This window comes from Thermobia domestica, chromosome 1 (assembly GCF_964235325.1).
Source record: "Thermobia domestica chromosome 1, izTheDome1.hap1.1, whole genome shotgun sequence".
Taxonomy (NCBI): domain Eukaryota; kingdom Metazoa; phylum Arthropoda; class Insecta; order Zygentoma; family Lepismatidae; genus Thermobia; species Thermobia domestica.
Window position 1 is genome coordinate 343,215,351 of NC_137454.1, and position 24,097 is coordinate 343,239,447.

The 24,097-nt window shown below is 35.2% G+C and overlaps 1 protein-coding gene across 4 annotated transcripts in view; it reads right to left on the bottom strand.

The window, feature by feature from the left end:
- LOC145663918 (uncharacterized) overlaps positions 1 to 22,572 on the bottom strand; it is a 48,679-nt gene extending 26,107 nt beyond the window's left edge. Inside the window, exon 1 of one of the 4 annotated variants that reach the window (XM_081730134.1) lies at positions 22,473 to 22,572. The gene's annotated coding sequence lies outside the window, so the exon portion shown is untranslated. Of the gene's footprint in view, positions 1 to 14,365; positions 14,785 to 14,815; positions 14,970 to 22,472 lie in introns of those variants that run through there. The other 3 variants (XM_081730142.1, XM_081730116.1, XM_081730125.1) reach the window with 3 other exon arrangements.
- Positions 22,573 to 24,097: the final 1,525 nt, after the last annotated feature.

The window sequence follows — 24,097 nt, forward strand, 5'->3', positions numbered from 1 at the left end:
GTTTTCAAGTTTGATACCAAAATTTTCTAATATTTCAGTTTCAGAGTTACATAATTATTTTAAATTTTTCCTAAATGTTCCTGGGAAACCTTTGAGTGGTTGGTATTTGTTTCCACATACAATGTGTAACAGAAAGGTGTGTATGAATGTATAGTTAATTTTTATGTGTCTGTGTGTTTGGTGTATAGAAAAACTCACAGAACGGTCGTGTCCAGTGTCTTCAGAAGAATGTTATCCCTCCCCTCAAGGACAGTGAAACGAATTGTAGGGAGAAACGAAATTGGAGACTTGGAAAGAAAACAGATGTGAAAGAAAGCGGGAATAACTGTGGGTTCGGTAAGCTGAATATGTCCATGTATTTTAATACCCAGATTAACAAAAACAACTTACATAAATTAAGTTGGTTCACAACAATGGTTGGTTTACAAACGTACAACAACGGAAAGAATAAATTGTAGTAAAATTTTCATCTATAAACTAATAGATCACTTTGTCCTGTACTAAATGACAGAATTTCAGAGACTTAGAACAAGCGATGACGGGACATGTATCTAATTCCTCTACAAAAATTAAAAGCTTACAACAATGGAAAGAACAAAATATCGAAAAATAATTACCTTATAAACTATACACTACATCACGGTATACCAAATGCCGAAAATTCAGAATCCTAGAATAAACGATAACGGGAAAAACATTGGGTTCATTTAACAATCAAAAGCTTACAACAATGGAAAGAACAAAATGCTGTTTAATTTTCGTTTTGAGGTTCATATATTACTTCATTCTGTACTCAGTGACAGAATTTCATTGTCCTTGTGCAAACGATAACAGGAAATTGATCAGATTTCTCCACAACAATTAAAAGGTTACAACAATGAAAACGAAAATACATAATAAAATTTCCGATTTAATATTCATACATTAATACATTCTTTTGCTAAATGCGAGAATTTCAGTCATAGAACAAGCAGTAACGCGAGAAGCATTGGATTTCTCTCCAACAATTGAAATTTTACAACAATGGAAAGAACAAAATTTCAAAAAAATGTCAACTCGTGATTCATACATTACATCACGCTATTCTAAATACCAGAATTTTAGTGTCCTAGAACAAATAATAACGGTGGAGGCATAGGATTACTCTGCAACAATTAAAAGCTTGCAACAACGGAAAGAACAAAATGTCCAAATATTGTCACGTTGGAAACTATAGATTACATCATGCTTTACTAAATACCAGAATTCCAGAGTGCTAGAACAAATGTTAGGGGAGAGACATTGAATTCCTATGCAAAAATTAGTTTAACTCAACAATGAACGGGTCAACAATTATAAAATCTGCACGGAACAATTGCTGCGTGTAGTCATTATCTTCAAATAGACTGATAGTGAAGGGCATAGTTCAGTATTTGTAAAAGTTATTAGTCATTTTTTGTGAATATTAATTTACATTGAAAAGATAGGGAGATAGCAACGCCATCTCTTATCACAGAAACAAACATTTTGTGGCTTTAGACCATCCTTAAACGCTTGCAGGGACATGGGTTTAGAAGTAAATGCAGAGAAAACTAAACATATAGAAGTGCGTCGGGCATGTAATACGGCAAATTATGAATGCTTTAAAATATTAAATAATACTTTTGATAAAGTGGATACTTTCAAACACCTAGCATCAATATTAACAAACGAAAATGGTATTCACGAAGAAATTAAATGTTGACTAAAAACAGGGAATTCGTGTAATTATTCAGTTCAAAATCTCTTGTCGTCGCGGATTCTGTCGAGGAATTCTAAGCTTAAAATATATAAAATGATAATCATGTTCGTTGTTCTGTGTGGCTTCGAAACATGGTCGCTTACTCTGAGCGAAGAAAATAGACTAAAAGTATTTGAGAACAAAATCCTGAAACGAATATTGGGACCCAAGAGGAACGGGAATGGGGATGGAAGAACATAATTTATACGGATTGCCAAACATTGGCCAGGTCATGTAGCTAGGATGGAAGACAGTAGAAACGCTTTCAAAATCTTGACTGGAAGACCAATCGGAAAAGGGAGCATTAAAAAGACCAAGGCGCATATGGGAGGACAATATTAAGATGGATCTCGCAGAAATAGGAATACAAGGTAGAAAATGGATCCCTTGGCTAAGGGTAGAAGTCAGTGGAGAATTTTTGTGAACGTGGCACTGAACATCCGGGTTCCATAGGCCATAGAGTTAGTTAGCTTACGAAGCATGAGTAGATGCGTAGGCTGATACTATAAATAGGTGAAATGCGCATTTACTGAAAAGATGGGATCTTCTGACATTGGATAGTGTATATACTCTTCGTATGCTAGGGCCTAGGCAAGTGGAGGAGATAAGATTTAACATCAGGTGGAGTCACGCACATTCGCACACCTTCATTTTCATTAAAAATGGAAAAGCCGAGAGAAACCAATTTCATCTTACTTCTCTTTGCGGCATTCGGACACAAATCATCACACTTATCTGCAAAACAACACTTTTCAAACCGGATTATTTGCAAAGCCTCCAGTTCCAATGTTGAGGATATATTTCCCCGGAATTTGTGCCCTTACTTACAGCTGAGACAACTTTCCAACATCAGGAGAGCGGGATATTCTCCTGTGTCACTTATTGCAATTTGTACCCAAAGAGCGGAAGTGGAATTAATACATATCGATGAGACTACTAGAAGCACTACAGCACGAAGTTTAGTTGAAATAATACAGAATAGGATTATTTTTAAAAAATTGAAAAGCCAAGGGAATCAATTTCATCTTATATGCCTTTGTGGCAGTCGGACACAAATCATCACACTTATCATAAAAAAGCACTTTTCACGTCAGATTATTGGGGGGACAGCCCCCCAGGTCCAAGATTGGGTAGGACATGTCTCCCTCGTCCCCTGGGATTTGCGCCAGTGATTTTACGTAAGCTTTTGTATAGATATTGTTTATATTTGGTGTGTAATTGATAGCATCATAAGTGAATGAACGGCGAGCCTTATTACCGGTTTGGAACCGTGTCGCAAGAAGGTAAGTAATTAAGGTTTCTTTGCTTAGATTTTATTAAAGCAAAAAGAAACAAGCTTACAAATTGATAAATATTTTGTCAGACGTGGCCTAACAATTTCACAGGAGTTTCTTTGAAGTATATCTTTGAACAAACATTCAAGAAATCACTACTGTATACTCAAACCTTTACAAGCCGGAATGCTGGGGTGGTTTAGTGGTGACGCCAAGCGGCGAAATCTGGCACTACTCGTGTACGTAAAACTCAAGGAAAGATCGGGCAGTACGAGCGACCGCCAGGTGGGCGGTGTTTAATACTTATAATGGAATTCTAAGAGTGCTGCGTTATTAAACGCAGAATTTTGAGAAGACTGGTGCGAGATTACTCAACGGAATTAGCCTCAGCTTGGATTAGTGTCTCACGATTAATTAGTGTCAAACGATTAATGTCATGACTTTACTAACTTGTTATGAAAGTGTTTGTTTCAGAAACAATGTTTCGGGGGGCAAACTAAATATTCCGGGTGGAACTAGTGATAGGTAAATTCTTGGGAAGATATTTTTCGGGAAGATTCCCAAAATGGGAAGTTTTCCGGGAATGTATGTATATTCTGAACAGTACTATGTTGCTTTATTAATATTTTATTATGTTTAGATAATACGCATAAATGTATATTTACTTACAACATGCTCTATGAAAATAAATATGTGGAAAAAATGGTATAGTAACTCCACATGTTTTTACACCGGTAAACAATTTAAATTTATGCATAAGTGGATTTTCTATACTTGACTCTACTACTGATATTATAAACATATTAAATTTTTAAATGTTATAAACGAATTAGATTGGGTAACTGCCGTAAGATACATGTCTCATCAATTTATCGACATTTGCGCATACGCATTTATGTTCACAAAATTTTAGCACGTAACATTGCCATACACGACCTTTCTTCCTACCTATTTCTCGAAATTTCATGCATTAATTCACATATAAGACAAGTCCGAGTACCTCTTCAGAAATTCGAATCAGAGAGAGGTGACAGACCGACGTCTATTACTAAGTGTGGTTACGGGTTTATTAATAGTACTTCATCTCTATTTCTAAATAATTCTACGTTACTTTACAAAATGGTTCTTTTTCATCATATGTAAGTTAGTACTTTTCTAATTTTGGCTATTGTTAAGCATTGTGGGGCCAGCTTTTGCACGTACTTTTTTTTGCGATATTCTATTCCGATGCGGTTGTTTCATGGTTTCATACGTTAAATTACATTACCAACATTAAATTCAGAAAAAACTGCAGAGCGAGCGTTAGAGAGTGGCACGTTGTTCCGAACCACATGAGCGCCCGCTGGGAATCGAACCCGTGTCTTCCAAACCCGTATGCTAACCGCTTAGCCACGGAGAAGCTCGATCTTTTTCTTGTTAGAGGTAACTCTAATTAGTATATTTTTAATACGATGTGAAATTTCAGATAGTATTGCAAGGGGGTCCGCAGATAGCTTCCCGAATGAACAGGGGGTCAGCAGATCACTTCCCGAATGAACAGGTGGTCCGCGTTATCGGAAAGTTTGAGAACCACTGCTTTAATCCATGCCGAAGAGCTATGAATTCCAAGTTTCGTCCAACCTTTCAACTTTTTCTAGGCAATACCCAAGAGCCGAACTTATACGTATTGCAGAAAAGCAGATAATTTCAGATAAAGTATTCTAATATATTAATAATTTTATGATAATTTTCTTCGTTAGTAAAGTTTGTACAGTGAAACTCGTCTATGTTGGCCACCATTGGTTAAATTTTAAAGTGGTCTACTTAAACAGGTGGCCAACTATCAGAAAATAAGTGTGATTAGAATTTCTAGTGATACTTCATTGTATAATTTTAATAGCTATGTTCTAGATACGGTACAGTCTTACAAATTTTCTTGCTCACAAATGAGAAAAATACATGTTGAAATCAAAAGAAGTAATTTTTACTCATATTTGAGACGAAAGGTCTTATTATTATTAAACCCGTTTTCATTTGTGAGCTCAAGGGAAATTTACAAGTTTCCATTTATGAGATTTTGTCATTATTTAAAAAAAATGAGCATGAAATAGTGCGTGATTTGCAGTATAATGAATGACTGAAAATAACGGTAAAAAATCTTACCGAAATAATATTACTATGTTTTACTAGGGTGCTGCTTAATTGCTAGGGCTTAATTACTGTACATGAAACCAGATGAAAGATTTCAGTTGTATCAGAGTGTGAATGGATGTTGGGACACAGTACGGCGTTGCGGCTAAGGTGGCGTATGAATACATGATACCATTACGAGAGCCGAGGAAGTAACATGTGAAAATAAATATATTGGTCCTTCTACAGTGTCTTTCTGAAAATAAATATATTGGGCCTGATTAGTACCATACTACATAGTTCGACTAACATTTGTTTCCTGCTGTAGCCAGATCTTTAGTATGATTCTAATCATACGTCAAGACAACTCTGCATAAGTAGAATAGATTTGATCAGACTAGTGATATGCAGTGGGAATATTCCCACTGGGAAGAAAAATAAAAAATGGTAATATTCCCGGGTTTTTCCCTGGCATATAAATTCCCGGGAATAATTTTTTTCCATTTCTTTATTTTATCTTCGAAATTATATGAATCGTATGACTAATTACTTTATTTTATTTTATTATGATTTACTTCTAGGCTTTAAATATTTTGGAGGTTAAAGGAATAAAATTTATTGACTGTACTTTATATGACTAAGCATATAATTTATTAGTTCCATATCCATTTGCACTAAAAAGTAGCAAAGTACTAATTTACAAATGATAAAAGGAACCAGTTTGTAAACTAATGTAGAAATAGAAATGAAGTACTATTAATACACCCCGAAGCACCGTTAGTAATAGACGTCGGTCTGTCTCCTGTCTCTGACTCGGATTTCTGAAGAGGTACTCGGAATTCTCTTACATCTGAACTAACGCATGGAATTTCGAGATAGATAGTAAGGAAGAAAGTTGGTGTGTGGAAATGAACTTTCGAGAAATAGGTAGGAAGAGAGGTCGTGTGTGGCTATGTTACGTGCTAAATTATAAAAATAAATCAGTATCTTGCAAATTTTGTGAACATAAATATGTATGCGCAAAAGTTGATAACTTGGTGAGACATATATCTTCTGGCCGTTTTCCAATCTAATTTGTATATAACACTTTAAAATTTAATATATTTATATCAGTAGTAGAGACAAGTTTAGAAAATTCACTTACTTATAAATTTAAACCGTTTAGCGGTGTATGTGGTCTTACTATACTATTCTTTCCACATATTTACTTCATAGAACATATTGTAAGTAAATATACATTTATGAATACTCTCTAAATAAAATAAAATATTGATAACATAATAACGTCCAGAATATACGTTTTAAAGAATCTTCTGCAGAGAATTGTAATAATATACTTTGATAGAAATGAATTTAACTTTTTTTTCGTGATTGTACGTAAATTCCCTATTACTAGTAGGTTAAGAAGGCTCGTCCCTCCGTCAATCGTCCAATGATCCAGGAAGATACAGTTTACCGTAACGGTCCAGATTCGGACGGTTTCATAGAAATTACCGAGACATCATCAATATAAGAGACTACCTTTTCATACAAACCTGCCCCATGGACTGTTTGCAAACACAACATAACAGCAGGTCCTCCGTTTATATAACCAAATGCTACTCGAGAATATTGATAAATTTTACCATTCCAACAAAAATTTGTGTATTGTTTACTTTCTTCACTTAAAGATACTTGTAAATAAGCTCCTACAAAATCCAAACAGGATACGAATTGAATTCCTTGAAATTTGATGAGATCATCAATTTTGTTGACTTTCAGCTGTTTTAGTTTGACAAATTTATTCAACTGAGTTAAATCTACGACAGTACAGAGTTTACTAGTATTTTTCTTGGCTACACACAACAAAGAATGACAATGCACAGAAACACATTCTTCCACAACGCCACATTCTAGCTATTCAGCTATTTCTTGTTCAATGTTTTCCTTATATTTGAAGGGCAGTGGGCACTGGCGTTTCACAATTGGACGATCAGTTTCAGCTTCAATAGTGTATTTAAATTTATTACATTTACCCAGCAAATCGCTAAAAACTAATCTATGTTTCAATAATAAATAAAACAATTGCTGTCTTTGAACATTGGATTAATTTTCAATTTCGTGAACTTTTGTTCTAATTTCGTTAACAGAAGGAAAGTGACTTCGGGTACTACAGGTAGTTTTACTTAAATTACAAATATCCCGATTCATTTTTGCATTATTATGAAAATTCTGAATTTCCTCATGTAATTTATGTATTTGTTCCCCGTAGAAATGATACAAAAAATTTACTTCAGCAGCTTCGTTCAAACGTGCTTGTTTAATTTGTTCTACATTTGACTCATTATTATAAGTGCGTCCAGTAAGAGAACGTCTCTAACAGCTCGCAGTGACATTGCTATTACTCGCCTGTCAAGGTTCCTTTCGGTACAACTGTAGTGGCAATTTAATTAATGGTATAAGACAGAGTGATCGTGGTTGGTAACACTGGTATCAAAGTAGGGGCTGCAATGTCCCACCGCATGTGGTAAGAAACGTCAGAGACCATCTCTTGTTGGCCGTGCTATAGTGCTTATAGTGGTATACTTTTCTACATGTTCGAATGCTTTACTGTTTTCTAAAAAACTATCTATCTATTCGTGCGTCAACTGATTCCTATGAATTTTTAAATTCTTAACTATTGGACACTAGCACAGGTTCGACTACATCTTCACCCTCGCTTTCAATAGCAGAATCAGTGTCAACATGACTTACATTTTTCACGTGAAAAATAACCTCATTCACACTCTCTCTATTAAGTACTTTTACTTTACTCTACTTTTTATTATGTAGAAGGGGGTCACAGCCAAATCTGTTCATACTCTTTCATTGGTATTTTCTAAATGTTAGGGTCGTAACCTACAGTAAGAGATTTCTCGCTAAAATCTAATTTCGCGTTAGCTAGCGATAAGAAATCTTTGCCTAGCAGACAATTACAATTAAGATCACTGACAACAATAAATCTAACATCACAAGTTACAGGTCCAATTTCCACACAGAGGGTAAGCTCACCCTTAACAGATGTAGTTCTCTTTCCACTATAATCTACAAGAACAATTTGAGGAGCGGGCTGTAATATAACGTTTGACCCTATATTAGATATTTTCTTACACGTATTGTAACTTAATAGGCTAGCCGAAGCACCTAAATCGCACAGAGCAAAAAAAAAAAAAAAAAAAATGTTTATTCATAATTTTAACAAGAATTTCAGCGGTAGCACATAAAATTACATTACTTTTACAAGAATCTTTAATTTCCTCTTCGTCAGACGAAAAAACATCAACCCACTGTACTAAATTTATTAAATTTTTATCGAGTTTTACAAAAACAGTCAGACAATTTGGAAGGAGTGCATTATTTAACTCATTACTACACGTTAGAATTAATTCCCTGCTATGAGCACACTACAGGCAGGGCGTTTGTAGTTTGGGGGAGGAAATCTATTTTGAAACCCAAGATTACCTGCAGCGACATTCACAAAATTCGGTCTCGGTGGCCTAACTCCAGAAGGATTACCAAAATTCGAAGGATTTACAAAATTTTCATTATTGTAACTAGTTTGAGGTGCATTCCTAATTTGATAATTTCCATTTGTTGGCCTATTAGTTACACCACTTGTGAATTCCCCTTGATTTACATTGACGTTATTGTTATCTACGGCGGAGTGATGAGTGCAAAAGCACACACTTTCTTCGTTCCTTTCGGAACTTCATTATTATTACTTTTCTATTTACCGATCTTCTTAACAGACACCTGATTAACTTTCAGAAACCTCAGATTACGGTTGTTACGGTTATCAGACCTGGAAATTGCTTCTAATCTCTGTATGACAGATAACACAGAAGACAGATTCATGGTGGACAACGTTGTTAATTGACGTCCGTAGTAAGGTGGAATCAGGTTTAGAAATTACTGGCTAACGATTCTTTAATGTCGGGATTGATCTCTTGAAATTTATTATACCTATATGACACGAAATTATATACACTTTCGTCGACCTTTGAATCACATGGTTTGTACTGCAATACCGTTAGTTTATTAGCACGTACCTGTTCGTTTTCAAATTGTAAATTAAACCTCAGTTGTTCGTGTACCAATTTTGCGCAGAACCAGTCAACAAGAATTTAATAATACCTAATTACTGACTACTAGGATTTGACATAAGCGAAGCCTGATCTTCAAATTTACGCAGAAATGCAGTAGCAGTCAGTTCGTTTTCGTGACCTGAGAATTTCGCAAGAGATTCTAAATCCCGTAACTTAATAGCTACCTTTCTTTTTGTTTTTTTTTTCTTTCTTCGTTTCGCTGATTTCATCCCAACAGAACTATTATCACTCAACACAGGGCTAACATCATAGTCAAGAAAGGGGTTGGTATTTTTGCGTACACTGGTTTCAACTTTTTCCTGTTTAATTTCAACCTCAGGTTTTACATTACCCACAAACGTTGAAGACCTATCTTGACTTTCAATCATGCTTACGCGCAGGTTTCTAACCTATTGATTTACTATATCAAACTTACTTTCTACATCACCGTTTACATCGTCAATTATTGCTTGAGTGCGGTGAGCTACTTCACGGGTTGCGATACTAACTTCGTAAACCTTGCGAATATTTCGATCTAATTTCATGACTTTAGTCTCATGTTCTTCCACCTTATCCTGCGTACGTTCAACTTTATCATTGACTAAATTGATATCGGAACTTAAATCCTTAATTTTACTTCAAATCAATATAGTACGTTCACCGATGTCACTAACATGACTTCCTAATTGACTAACTTTGGCATTAGTTAAATGTATTATGTCTTCGTTGCTGCTCACGGTGAGCTTAACCACATCAATTTTCTTTTCTTGTACATTCAGTTTCTCTTGAAACTGTGCCGACAGTTTTTCAAAGTTATTCGCGCAAGTACGACTAACTCTGTCTATTTCACTTCTCATTTGTACTAACTCGGTCGATAATGTCTGAATTTACCCATCCATCTTACATTCTAACATTTCTAATTTACATGTAAGGCCGTTAGAAGATTTTTTCTATCCGTCGTCGGGTTTCAGTATTCAACTCATTAATAACATCATTGAGTTGTTGTTTGGTAGCAATGACAGCACCTTTAAGCAATTGTATTTGTTGTTTGGTATCAATGGCAGCATCACTAAGCGATTGCATTTGTTGTTTGCTGTCATTGACAGTTTATTAATAGCTCCAAGCAGAGTTTGCAAGCGTAAATTCTCACTTTCCGCCATGACTACACGTTATGAATACACAAACACAATAAATACCAATGATACTTTCAATTTAGCGCATATAGCATATCAAGAGAAATGAAATCCTGTCAAGTATTATAACACCTAGGTCCTCTCCCAGATGTTACATCCGTTACAAATCAGTCAATAATAATATGAATTATTATTAATTGATTCGTCCCGAGAGGGAACGCCATTCTATCACGGTAAAGGATTCATGTCCCTGTGAAGGGAATAGCCATTCCATTACGGTAAAGCTTCGCGCCGCCCGGTATGCCCCATTATTAGATGGTTCCCGCAGAGTACGCACAATTCTTTACCTCCAAGTAATACAGCTTTGCACTATATTACTAGTAGGTTCAGAAGGCTCGTCCCTCCGTCAATCGTCCAATGATCCAGGGAGGCACAGTTTATCTTACCGTAATGGTTCAGATCCGGGCGGTTTCACCCTTGAGAAGACCTAAGATATAATAAAGAAAATAGGTGAGAGCATCACCCACTTTCACAAATCAATTACATGAAATATCACAATTTCGTTTCCCCTTAGTCATGCTTCCTGGAAAAGGAACGAACAAACATAAATACTTTCAGTACCATTTATTAATAATAGTTAAACGTAACACTATAAATTTACATAGTTACTTTGCCCCAATATTGCAGTTAGTTCGTAGTAACAGTTCTAAACTTCTTGCAAGGAAACGTGTTAGTCCGTCGAAGCACACGAACGTTCGTGGTTACACGGTGTGAGTCCTTTCGTTTTCTTAATCTGATTAATCTTCTTGCAATAATTGTTCTTTATGTCACTTCTGACGATTTATGAAGCGATTCGTCCCAAGAAACATGATAACTGTAGTATTCCACAATTAGATTGAAGAAATTTGAATAATTTAGTGATTTTTACGGTGATTGGTGTATCATACTCCTATTCTTCACACAGCATGTCCGCCGATTCCTTTGTTCATCTAAAACTATCTTGCCCTCCACCACTTTTTGTCACGAAGTAGATTGTGGTATATATTTACTTTAATATTTTTATCACCACTTTTGTAAAATATAATTTGCTTTAGCTTTTCAAAGATATTACGTAGTTCACATTTTGACAAGCTTTTGTTGTCGAGACGTAACTACGTTCGAGAAAATTTAGCTGAACCATTGGCCCCACCAACACATAGTCAATAGTTTTTACTTTACCGACTCTCTTGATTTTCCTCTTCCTTTTCTTCCACTCCTCTTTCTTTCAGTATTACCAGATAGCAGCACAATCAGCGGAAAGCATACACAATAAGAATGAACATCACAAAGTCCACTAACCCAGAATTTGCGTTGAAGCGGAAAAAAATATATCAAACAAAAATTTGAAGCAGTTACACTATGAAAGTAAACATGTTTCAAAAATGTTATAGTAAGTTAAAGTTCACATACTTTTAAAACCGCTAAACAGCTTAAATTTACATGTAAGTGGATTTTCTAAACTTCACTCTATTTCTGATGTTATAACATATATATTTTTTTAAAAAAGTTATAAACAAATTAGGTTGGGTAACTGCCAGAAGACACATGTCCCGCCATTTTGTCAACATTTGCGCATAAATATGTATGTTTATATTATTTGCAAGATACTTTCCTATCTATAATTTTGCATGTAGCATTGCTACGCACGACCTTTTTTCCTGCCCAGTTCTCGAAATTTCATGCGTTAATTTACATCTAAAAGAAATCCGAGTACTTCTTCAGAAATTCGAGTCAGTGAGAGAAGACAGACATACGTTTATTACTAACGGTGGTTCAGAGTTTTATTAATAGTAGTTTATTTCTATTTTTACATAATTCTATATTCCTTTACAAAATGGATCCTTTTCATCATTTGTAAATTAGTAGTTCCCTATCTTTGGCTATTGTTTAGCTTTCGGGTTCAGATTTTGCACCTACTTTTTTGTGATATTCAATTCCGATGCGGAATGTTTTATGTTTTCATACGTTAAATTCAGACAGCATTGTCCAGCGAGCGTAAGCCAGTGAAGGCGGGTTAGAGCCCGCAAGACACGTTGTTTTCTATCTTCGTTAGCAACAATTCCCTTTCTTTTCTCACATAAATCACTTCCACTTACCTTTCGGTTTGTACAAATTCCCTACTGCCCTCAAAAAAAAATGTGTTCAATACTTTCTTCACTACTTGAACACCACTATCAACCCATTTCTTCCGTAAATCATCCTACTTCTTGCTTGCTTTCACCCCCCAATACTAACCAATTATCCTACTTTTTAGTACAAATGAAAATTGAACTTTAAAAATCATATTATTCGTTATATAAACTACAGTCAAAGAATTTTAAATTTTTTAACCTTCAAATTCTTTAAAACTTAGAAGTAAATCATACTATATTAAAATAAAATAATTAGTCATGTGGTTCTTACAATTTTGAAGATAAAGTAAAGTGGAAAAAAATTCCTTCCCGGGAATTTATAGGCCAGGCAAAAAACCCGGGAAAATTCCCATTTTCTAAGTTCCTTCCCATCAAGAATATACGCTGCTGAAGTCGTCTGCTGCGAATTCTACTGGGCGCAGCCATATTGGTTACAAACAATCTGTTGCTAGGGTGGTTGATAAGGCAGTTTCAGTGGCGTTGTATGTAGCACCTGTGAGTCTTGCGAAAGACGAGCTAAAAATTATATATATATAAAAAAACGATATTTTTCACGAATAGCAGTGAATATATTTACTCTATGCATATAGGAAGCCTATATTTATCATAATATGAAACAAAATTACTCTATATTTTAATTACTGCAATCGCCAATAACTTGCTGGACAATAAGTGAGTGAGAATCCCAAGCATGTACATGAGCGCCCCTTAGTAATAATTTTAGATTGAGTTTAATTAAAATTATGAAAACTGTTATGTTATATACTGTTGACTTTTTTTTTTTTTTAAGGCTTCAGTGAAAATGTTTATTGTAGGAAGAACTTGATTTTTAGAAACATTAGTGATCAGATATTCGGAGCAAAGGAGTACAGCGCTATAATAACGAATGCGTTTTAGAACATACAATTACGAATACTTGATCTTAGAAACTTATCATCTCTTCGTGGAAATAATTTTCTAATGTATTATTCATTCTTTTGTTGTCCATTCCCTGTTTGGCACTGAAATGCGCACCAGAAATAAATATTTAAAAGGTATAACCCTCTAACTATCATGTATAATATTTTAATGTTATCTGAAGTATTTTCTTTGCGTCTGTCACAAACGGCGTACAGATTTGTAACATGTCAGCACATACACGTATTAAAACTCATAAGGGGAACACGTACCAATTTACATTCGGTGGTCACTTCACGTTAACACTACATCTATGATGAATAAGGGCAGCTTGAAGCTCGAGCGCATGTAAGGATCCATCTGTAGGGAGCAGGCGGATCAGTGAAGTTGGGTATTCATGGTAAGAAACACAGGTACTAAAAGCGTACACTAGCCTGGGTTATAACTACAAGTGGATTTGCATTTCAATTTCTTAGTAACCATGGCACATTTTTAACGCTGTTTCTATGCTCTCCCTGTACATAAAATAACTTTCTTGCACAGAACTGTTTTCGTAGATTAGACAAAAATCCTTAAAAAAAAAAAAAAAAAAAAAAAAATCCCGTATTTTTCATGCGTACTTAGCGTAGATCGATAGCATGGGGCAATTATAGTTTATGTCAAACGAGATAAGACAAATTAACAAGTCCGGTCTAAACTTTACTATATTGCCTGTACTATACTCTTTCCAACATTCATATGCGGTAAGGTACGGTTAGGTTAGCTTGTGCTTACTTAAATGTGGTTGTTTTACATATATGTGTAACGCCAATTTGCCCATTTTAAAATCATTCATTGTCTGCAAATCTCAATTGTATCAAGAGTTTCAATTCTTTACATATATATGTAACCACAAGGATAAAAGTGTTATCAAACTTACGCTGGTGAGGATTGGAAAGAGCGGAGGCAGGCGTGTATCACACTCCATGGTGGGGCAGGCACTGTTCGAAGATTATAGTATACCTTTAAACGTGTGATTCAATTATCAGTTTACTAAGAAAACATTTTACAGTGTTGTGAGTATTAATATATATTAAGCAGTTAGCGAAATCAGCCTTAAAATGTCACAAACAAACAGACAGAAAAAGATAGATTAAGGGAGCTTATGCTAAAAATACGTGTATTTTAATTTCTTTCTGGTAGAATATACAAAGAGAAAAATTGTCCTTCAAGAAAATTGATATATATCTGCTCGCCCAATAAATAATTAATCATTATATCGCTTGTTGTACAGTGTGACTTTACTATTGTTTCTCTTTCATATATTATATAGTACAATATTTCTAATTTCATTCTTGGGAAAACAAAACAAAAAACACATTACATGTACCTCTTAAACTGTTATGGTTATATCCGAAAACGAAAAAAAAAATCATTTTCAGAGGCGAGTACCATGGAAACTTCTTCATATAACCCACTCAAGGCTAGTTTGTTTGTAACCAGCTAAATGAACAGGAAGCGGAAATGACGTTACTTCACCAGCGTCTGCCCTTGTCTATGCCAGTACCATATAAATTCTTTGATGCGATAGAAGATTGTGTAATGACAATGAGGACTTTCAATAATGGTTTGCGTAAACGCAACACTACACTTGAGATAATCTGCATAATAGTTATATTAACATTTACATCGCCTGAACTAACAAAAAAATGTTTTCATCAACATCATTCTGAAATTAAACTTAATATTTTTTTGCTCCCGATAGTAGATTCTGTGAAATGACAGGTGGAACTTTCATTCACGGTGTGGTTGAACATAACACTAATCTGATAATCGGCTTAGTACTACCGCGCGCTGGGCGGGAGGTTTGCTCGTTGCTGTCATTCACTGCCTGCTCAAAGCTCTTTCTTCCTATTAATTTCTTCGAAATATGACGCTAGGGCACAGCACAAGCACACCTTACCACCAACTTCACAGCATATATCATCTTACTGCGTGAGGTATATTTCTGTCGTGGTTTTACGATGTGTTGGTACTTGCTCGATATATTTTGAAAAATGGTATATTGCTATTCCCTTTTTGTAAATCAAAACAAGGAAACCCAGAGTTTCGTGATGAATCTCTCCATGAAATACCTTCAAAAATTGAACTGATGGGGCGTTTACACTTAGTCGATTTGCGTTATATTCAGTTGAATTGACGTCACTTTCAACTTAATCGACCGTGTAAACGGGACTTCAACTTAATCGCTTTTTGATCGAAGGAGACTAAACGACTGACAACTGAATTGAAAGACGTTCTATTTTCTGTGGTTGAAATAATTACACACATCCATCGATCTGATTCGGCATAGTTGCTTCCATTTAGTGGCAAATGCAGCGAGTCGATTTAGTCGTGCGACTAAATCGACCAAGTGTAAACGCCCCATGAAGCAGTAATGGTTGAAAGCAGAGGCTTAGGGAAGGAGCGGGCAGAGGAGGCGTGCCCTTAAGTAGGTCCGACAATATACTTTGGTACTTTGATAATTGAATTTTTTTATATCTTTTTATGTCTATATATTTTTTTGGTTTGTAATTTTTCTATATGTACCTTTCACAGCATTTGCCCCCCCCCCCAACCACACATCCTGGCTACGCTACTGGTTGAAAGCAATATTAAGAGAGGGAACATCCAAAGGAAGCGTGTGGGTTTCTTCTCATCGTGCAGTAGTTTGTAGTTTAGATTTTCGCACTAAAGATTATAGGGAAGATTGTAAAGTGAGAAAATTAAAACAATGCTGTTCCGAACATTTTCACAGTTATCCAGCTTACAAGCAACCTCCTACGAAAAGAAGCAGAAAGGAAACAGAAGCAGAAAGAGCAAAGGGAGCACTTTTTTTAATGTTCGAATTCCCCATTACTTACTCAGAAAATATGTAAATAAATTAAGGAAGGATTTGTTTAAGCGATGCGTAAAACTCGGTATTTGAACTTTTAACTAAAAGTAATAAAATACTATATGTTTTGGCGTCTTGAAAATTACACTTCTAAGGGAAAGGAGGATCAATTTCTATAATATTAAAATATCCCACTGCTTATGAGAGATGCAAAAAAGCCGGCTGAAGGAAAGGGATTTCGGACTTTGAAACCCCCTTGAGCAAGGTATTATGCAAAAGTAAGCACGTTTATCATATTAGCACGTTTATATATATAAACACTTGATATTATATAAACTTATGTTCCTAAAGCCCCTGAACCCCCTAAACATTTGCATAGAGTACTGATTGTGTTTCTCTTATTATTTTAACCGTTTATGCTTTGAACGAAATTTGAAGTGCAGGGACCCTGTGAAGGTGACCACCTCTACTATCAAAATTTCTTTAATGGTTCTCAGTTTTTCTTCAAAACAATCAATAACGAACGAAAAATAAATGATTGAGTTTGATTTTGAATCGAAATTTGAAATACCACCAAAACGTTGGCTCACCCAACCTTATTTTGTAAATGACTCTTAATAATTTTCAAAACAAACTATTTTCTCTTCAAACCAATCAATAAGAAAGGAAAACACGTTATTAGCTTGAGTATTGAATCGATATTTAAAAGCAGAAAAAACAGTATGAAGTTGACCACCAAATGTATCCGGCAAATAGATGTATTTTACTGGTTGTTTTGAAACAAGTGATTTTTTTTTTTCAAAATAAGCAACCCGCCCCGAAACAAATCACCTTCATCAACATTATTTCTTAAATATATTCTTATGTTTTTCGAATCAAATTACTTTTCATCCAAACAATCACCAACAAATCCATATCAAAAGATTGATTTTGGTCTTGAATCAAAATTTGTAAGTAAAGGAATCAGATTGAATCACATTCTAAATTTATTTTGTAAATCTCTTTTTCTATTTTTAACAACCAATAAGAAACACTTAGCTTTGGTTTTGATTCGAGATTTTAAAGTGGAGCCAATATGAAATTCCATCACCCATTTCTCTTGAAAAGACTTTATGTTTTTCGAAACAGACTATTCTTTTTGAAAATAATTAATAGCGTACGCATATCAAACAATTGATTTTGATTTTCAATCAAAATTTTAAGTGGAGGAACAAGGGTAAATTTGGCCATATAACAACTTTATTTTGTAAACATCTCTTTATGTTTTAAGAAAGATACGATTTTTACGATTTTTTCTTCAAAAAAGTCAATAACAAACGAAAAACAAACGATTGGCTTCCGATTTCAAGTCGAAATTTGAAAGGAGGCAACTTCACATAGGTGCATTGCTTCGCTTAAAAAGTTCCAAATTTCCAAACGCAAATTCTAAGGCTACAGTTTTAAAATTGCAGTTACATGTACATACTTGAACTTAGTATACATATAAAATTACAACATTATAAAAACATCAGACAAATAATAGTATTTATTCGGTATTGAAAACCTCGAATCAACTATTGGAGTTATTTAGCGTCATTTTTTTTAATACCACAAAATTAAAGGTGTGGGACATGAATATATTACGAACAGTATTCTTATACATTTTGTGTATATATATATATATATATATATATATATATATATATATATATATATATATATATATAAATAGACCGTTTAGAATTATTTATTTTTACAATTTTTTATATCTCCAAATTCAAGGTGAGGGATATGGGATATTGATACATTCAGAAAGTGTTGACCACCCTACAGAATGTCGGTCGTACGCTGTTTCGGTCCTATGCCGTGTCGATCCTACGCCGTTTCGTTCCTATGCCGTTTCGATAATATGACGGTTCTCTCCTATATATCCTTAAGAAAATAATTGTTACTTAATATTGCGTAATTATAAAATAATGTATTTTTTATTATTTCGATCGTATGAAAGTTCTGCTGTCGATCCTATGCCGTTTCGGTTCTGTGCCGTGTCGATCCTATGCCGTTTCGGTTCTATGTCGTTTTGGTCGTATGCCGTGTCGATCCTACGCCGTGTCGGCCCTACGCAGTGTCGGTCCTGTGCATGTAACCCAGATATTCTACTGAGTAGACTGACCATCTTCAGTAAAGTGTGTACAAGTAAAACTCATAGTCTTACCTACTTTTCTATTTATAGGAGTTTACATAGCATAGATTAACTGAAGAATTGAGAACGCAAAAATCTAAGCTTCAAATGTTTTTCTTAATAATAAAGAAAAAAATGGATGTTCCTTTACCGAAAAGATCTTACTACCCAGCCTTCTATGAAAACACACACACAAAACTCAACTTTAGTTGAAGATGCGAGCACTAAGTACCCTTGCTTTCTCGTCTTTTTTTCACATTTAAATGTGACAGTTAACAAAAACACTTAGCAAAACCAACATTCACGAGTTTGCTTGTGTACATCTATTTGCATATCTTCTCTTTCTGTGTGCAATTCCGAAATACCCCTGTGATAATCTTGCAGAAAATGAATTTGAGAAATACCTATTTATCTGCGTATATACATGGATTTCATTTAACAGATTTCGGAAAACGAAACTTAATGTTATAACTTATATCTTGACTCACAATTGCAAAAGTACAATAAAACGAATTCTTTACACACTGGTCAATTTGATTAGTTTTACACCATGTTAATCCCCATACACAGTGGCGTATTTAGGGGGTGGCTTCCGGGCTTAAGCCCCCCGAAATCTTACTTAGCATACTAAAGTAAATGAAATATCTTGCAAAATTTTCACATTTCCAGGCAAAGCCCCCCGAAAGTTAGCAAAGCCCCTCCCGAAACTAAATCATAAATACGCCGCTGCCCATACACAATCACTATGCGCTCCTTTTCAGGGTGTTGTTGGCTCGTTTCCACCACGGTCAGTTTTATGTCTACGCGCTTCACGTCGATTTCCCTGTCTTTAACGTGGTGAAACCAGTTCTGTGTTTCGACTGTATGGGCTTCTTCGAACGGTACCGGGAAACAATTACAAAGAAATTACTGTTGCAATTCTGTTAACATATCCCAAAATATAGAACATGTGGCAATATACAAAGACAATGTGAGGAATATTGATACGCTTTTCAGGAAAACTGTGGAAACTGACATTTTAATTTGGTCGACATATTACAATCAGGAATTATATTATATGTTGATGTTCTTTTTTGCCGTGTGGCTCTTATCTACTCCTTCCCATACTTTTCGGGGGACTTGGGACAGGTGTATCTGACTTACTGGGATAACCCCATTCAAATGGTCACGCCGCCTACTCTGGAGGGGTTATTTTTATAACTATAGCTGTCCACTGCTGGGTGACTTTGGTCTAGTTATTCTTTAATAACACTACCTTATTATAGAAGATTGTTGACTAATATAAAGCAACGTGTTCTTACGTGGCGTTAATCAATCTCCGGTAGTTATTTTTGTTTTGTTTCAACATTAATCTCGCAAGTTTCAATTATTTTTAAATTAACGAGGTTTGGATTGGTGAGAATAGTGGGAAGGTGACAAGAATGCCCCATTAATACGGTACGATCGGGACTATGCCTGGTGTTGCTGAGGAAAACCCTGGAAAAACTCAGCCAAGATAACCTTATCTTCTTGTTACTAATCTCTGTCTCGTAGATATGTCGAATTTATGTAAAATGACGTTCCGAAAGACGTCACTTGCATTATAAAGAGTAATAAGTATATTGAATTTTTGAAGGGCTTTAAGTAGCTTTGACTCACATGGATGAAACCCACGCACGCCGTATTTATCTATTATAAAACCCACGTGACACGAACCGGGATCAAACCGAGGACTCTGTGCACCAGAGGCAACCGTTCTACTAATAAACCACCGCAGCTGCCATAAGTGTACAAGGGAAAAGGCACCTTAAAAACAACTGCAGCTTCTAAAGTACAAGCGCTAAAGGGAACATGTTTATCATAAACATGTTTAGAAACTAGCACAAGGAATAAGAAAAGAATAAATAAAACTAGGATATGAATTGGGGCATTTCAAAGTATTTTATATAAAAATAGGATAAAATGGTATGACCATGTAAAAGTGATGGAGAAAGAAAGATTACCGAAGAGAATGTTGAAACTCAGCAGTGAGTGGAAAGGAATAAAGCATTAGACATACTTAAAAATGGATAAAGGGAGTGGAAAATATGTACAGAGCAGAGATTAAATGTAGAATATGATTGTAAGGGTGGGTATGTAGAAAAACACACCAAACTGGAGGTGCGCCTTCAGATCACACCTTGTCAAAGCAAAATATTACAATATTATAAATGACTATTTTATCATCGCGTATGACCGCACAAAGAATCTTGCAAGAAAAGTGCAGTGAATAGTTCTTGCCTGGACTGGTAACTAGCCTGATCTTTATCCGCGTGGGACAATATTTCGCCCGGTTCACGGTTACTCAGGTCATTGCATGTGACGGACCTCATTTCTGCTGCATTCGGAATAAACACAATACCCGCGACAGATGCTTTGGTTGCATGCATGCATGCAGAAATTACTAATAGAAGTTGGAGAGCAGTCACGCCTCAGTGCGGGATTATCTGGGGGACCTGACAGTAAAAATCTTCTTTTATTTCGTTACTGTCTGAGAAAATAGATTATTGGCATTATTAATCTTACCTTGTAATTTCTGCAAACATTAAAGCTGAATGAATATCCTTCCACCTAGCCATGGGAAATATGCCATGGGGAATTACTACCGTATGTTTAACTTATGTACAGACCTTTCCCTTCCTGAAAACTGTCTGGTACACTGAATTATTCAGACTGAAAACACAATATAACAAACAACCACAAAATAAAAACATATGTATGCAGTTTATTGAAATTGATATTGTAGCACACTGTTATCCAGATTGAAAACAAGAAAAGCAAAATTATAAATTGAAAAATAATATATGCAGTTTATATGATTTTTTCGACAGTGACAAATATTTTCTGTAGATATCTTTCGAAAAATAGCAAATCTGTTATTATACAAATTTATTCATGGTGGGTCATTCTAATTTTGTAGTTAACTACCTCTTGTTAATGATCTACAAGTTCCCTCGCAGCAAAAGATGTTTTGAGAAAATCTTAAGGGAATTCCTATCTCATAACCTCTGCCATCTTTCGACACGATGTCAGATGTCGATAGTTGACAATTAACATGGTTAGTTTTAACCTTGATAATTTTTCGGAATTACTTAAGCTCCCCACTGATGAAAGGAGTCGGTATAGCTAATAGTTTTACCGAAACAGATATTATAAACAAATACATACAACCATTTCATAAATTCTTTTACATGCTTTTTCTTATTCACATCTTCCTTCACCACTCTTTTATCAGGGTAGTGTTCTGGGGCCATTGACCCCCAAGAAGGAATCATATGAATCCATGCTTCTTTGTCTCCAGTCACAAGTACACAATATCTGTCTATCATATGGGAATACGAAAGTGTTAACAAAAATAACAAAATGGTATTTTGCGTGCTCAAAATACACAGGTAAATTTATCATTATCATCATAGAATAAAGATTGCTTCAATACGCCCAACTTCCAAGATAGACAGGTGACCAACTTACAGAATATTAAGTAACGAATGTCTTAAGGGAAAATGCAGGTTTAAGACGAACGAGGCCAAGATGAGCAGGTGGCCAAGTTCATAGTTTTTGCTGTACCATGCCAGTTTTTGCCATGTGAGACAATACCGGGATTTAATTGTAAGACTGAATTTGAATTTATTTTAAGGTCTTTCTGAAACTCTTGCTCAGAATGGATGAATATATGGTGATTGGTGGAATGAAAAATGTGGAAGGAAACAAGAGAAATCCTAGAAAACCGACGCACATAGTGTTTGTCTCGCACAAGGCCACATGGCACGAGTTGGGATCAAGCCGGGGTCCCAACGAACAAGAGGTGAGACATTTGACCATTTGAAGCATGTATCCCATTGCTTTAAATAATATTAAAACTTTATGATCCTTATAGTGGAACCCGCATTTAACATTCGCTACACACAAAGAACTCGCTATAGACAGGTAACCGGGGAAGTCTTTCTTACAAGGTATCAGATGCATATAACTGAAAATAGCCTGAATACTCACCTGGAAAAGTATCCATCAATTTCAGGTGCCTGAGTGGTTCCTTGTTGTCCCTGCTTCTCTAATTACATTGAAGTGCCAATTATTGTTAAATATTTTTTTTTTCAATATTCTTCGTACGATTTGCTATACCTTTCTTCCTCCAACAAGGCTCAGTTGTAACTCCTGCAATAAAAACACGTAGTTGTTTAGAGACATGTTTGACGTAGATCACAAATATATATGAAAAACCCGAAGAAACTTACGTAATTCTCAATTCGTACATATTATTTATCTATGTACAAAGACACAATCAAAAGATGAAAGTATACTCCATTTCGAACAAAGATTACCTACGGATGGCGTGAAGGTAAATACGTTTGTTCTCTTGACCATCAGCTCGTAATGCAGGTACAAGATGCTTAAATTTTGTTTAATGCTTTGCAAAATACAACTTCACAACCTACTTTCACTCACTTAACAGACTGCATAACCTACTTACGCATTTAATATGTGTCCCAATGCACTGCTAGAAGATTTCCTCAAGGACATACCTACTTTTCCGAAGAACTAACTTTTATCACGTAGCCTACATGTCACATGGAAAAGCTTCACAAATGTTAAACATCATAAGTGAATTTCTGAGAAAATTTTACATGCAATTGGTATGCCACCTGGGTCTATTGAAATTTGGAAAAATGAAATGGAATCCAATATCGCAGACGGTATGTCTAATGTGTTTTACAAATGTAGTACTTTAGCTCATGTTTAGTTCATATGGTCGTATTCACGGCCTCGCTTGTGTAAACAAATGGGTGGGTCCGAACTTAACAATTATTCCGTAAATGAAAAAAGCCCTACAATCGACGACTTACATAGAATTGTAGGTCATAGCTATACATAGTATTTTAGCCCCATTTTGAACTTTTCATATACTATTTTGATCAATTACTATTTACTATTTTGAACTGAATTTATTTAAGGTCTTTTGGCAACTCTAGCTTAAACCGATTAATGTTGATTGGTGGAATGAAGAAAATAGGAGGAAGTGAGAAAACCCACATACACAGGATCTGTCTATCAAAATCAACATAACATGAGCTGGGATCAAGTCAGGGCTTCACATAGCAGAAGTGAGCGCTCTACCGATGAGCCCCTGTGGCCATATATTATTTAGTAACAACAAAATATCATTTTCCTAATTATTAGAGACATGCTTTGAGGTATTCAAGGTGTAAATGACAATGTTATATTTTTCCTCGAAGAAGAGCGTGTGCCATATTTTTGAAAGCTTATCTGATGTACAATAAAATTTATTTCAGCTTAATATCGACCAAAGGAAGAGCACTATTAAAGGAAGTATAAGATATCTTAATGCGCTTCGATAATATCAATTTCGGTGACCTTTGATGTTAAATAATTTCTAAATATTTCCCATAGGAAACCAAGAATTATTACACTTGTGAAATAACATCCACATTATAAATTCGCAAATTTCATACAAAACGGATGTGGTCGGATATGTTGATTTCTCATGCAACGAACCTGATGCGGAAAAGGTTAAGGTTATACTGTAATTTATATAATTGGCGAATACAAACTGCAGTGACTACATATAATTGAAGAATGTGCTTCCAAACCTCGTTCAT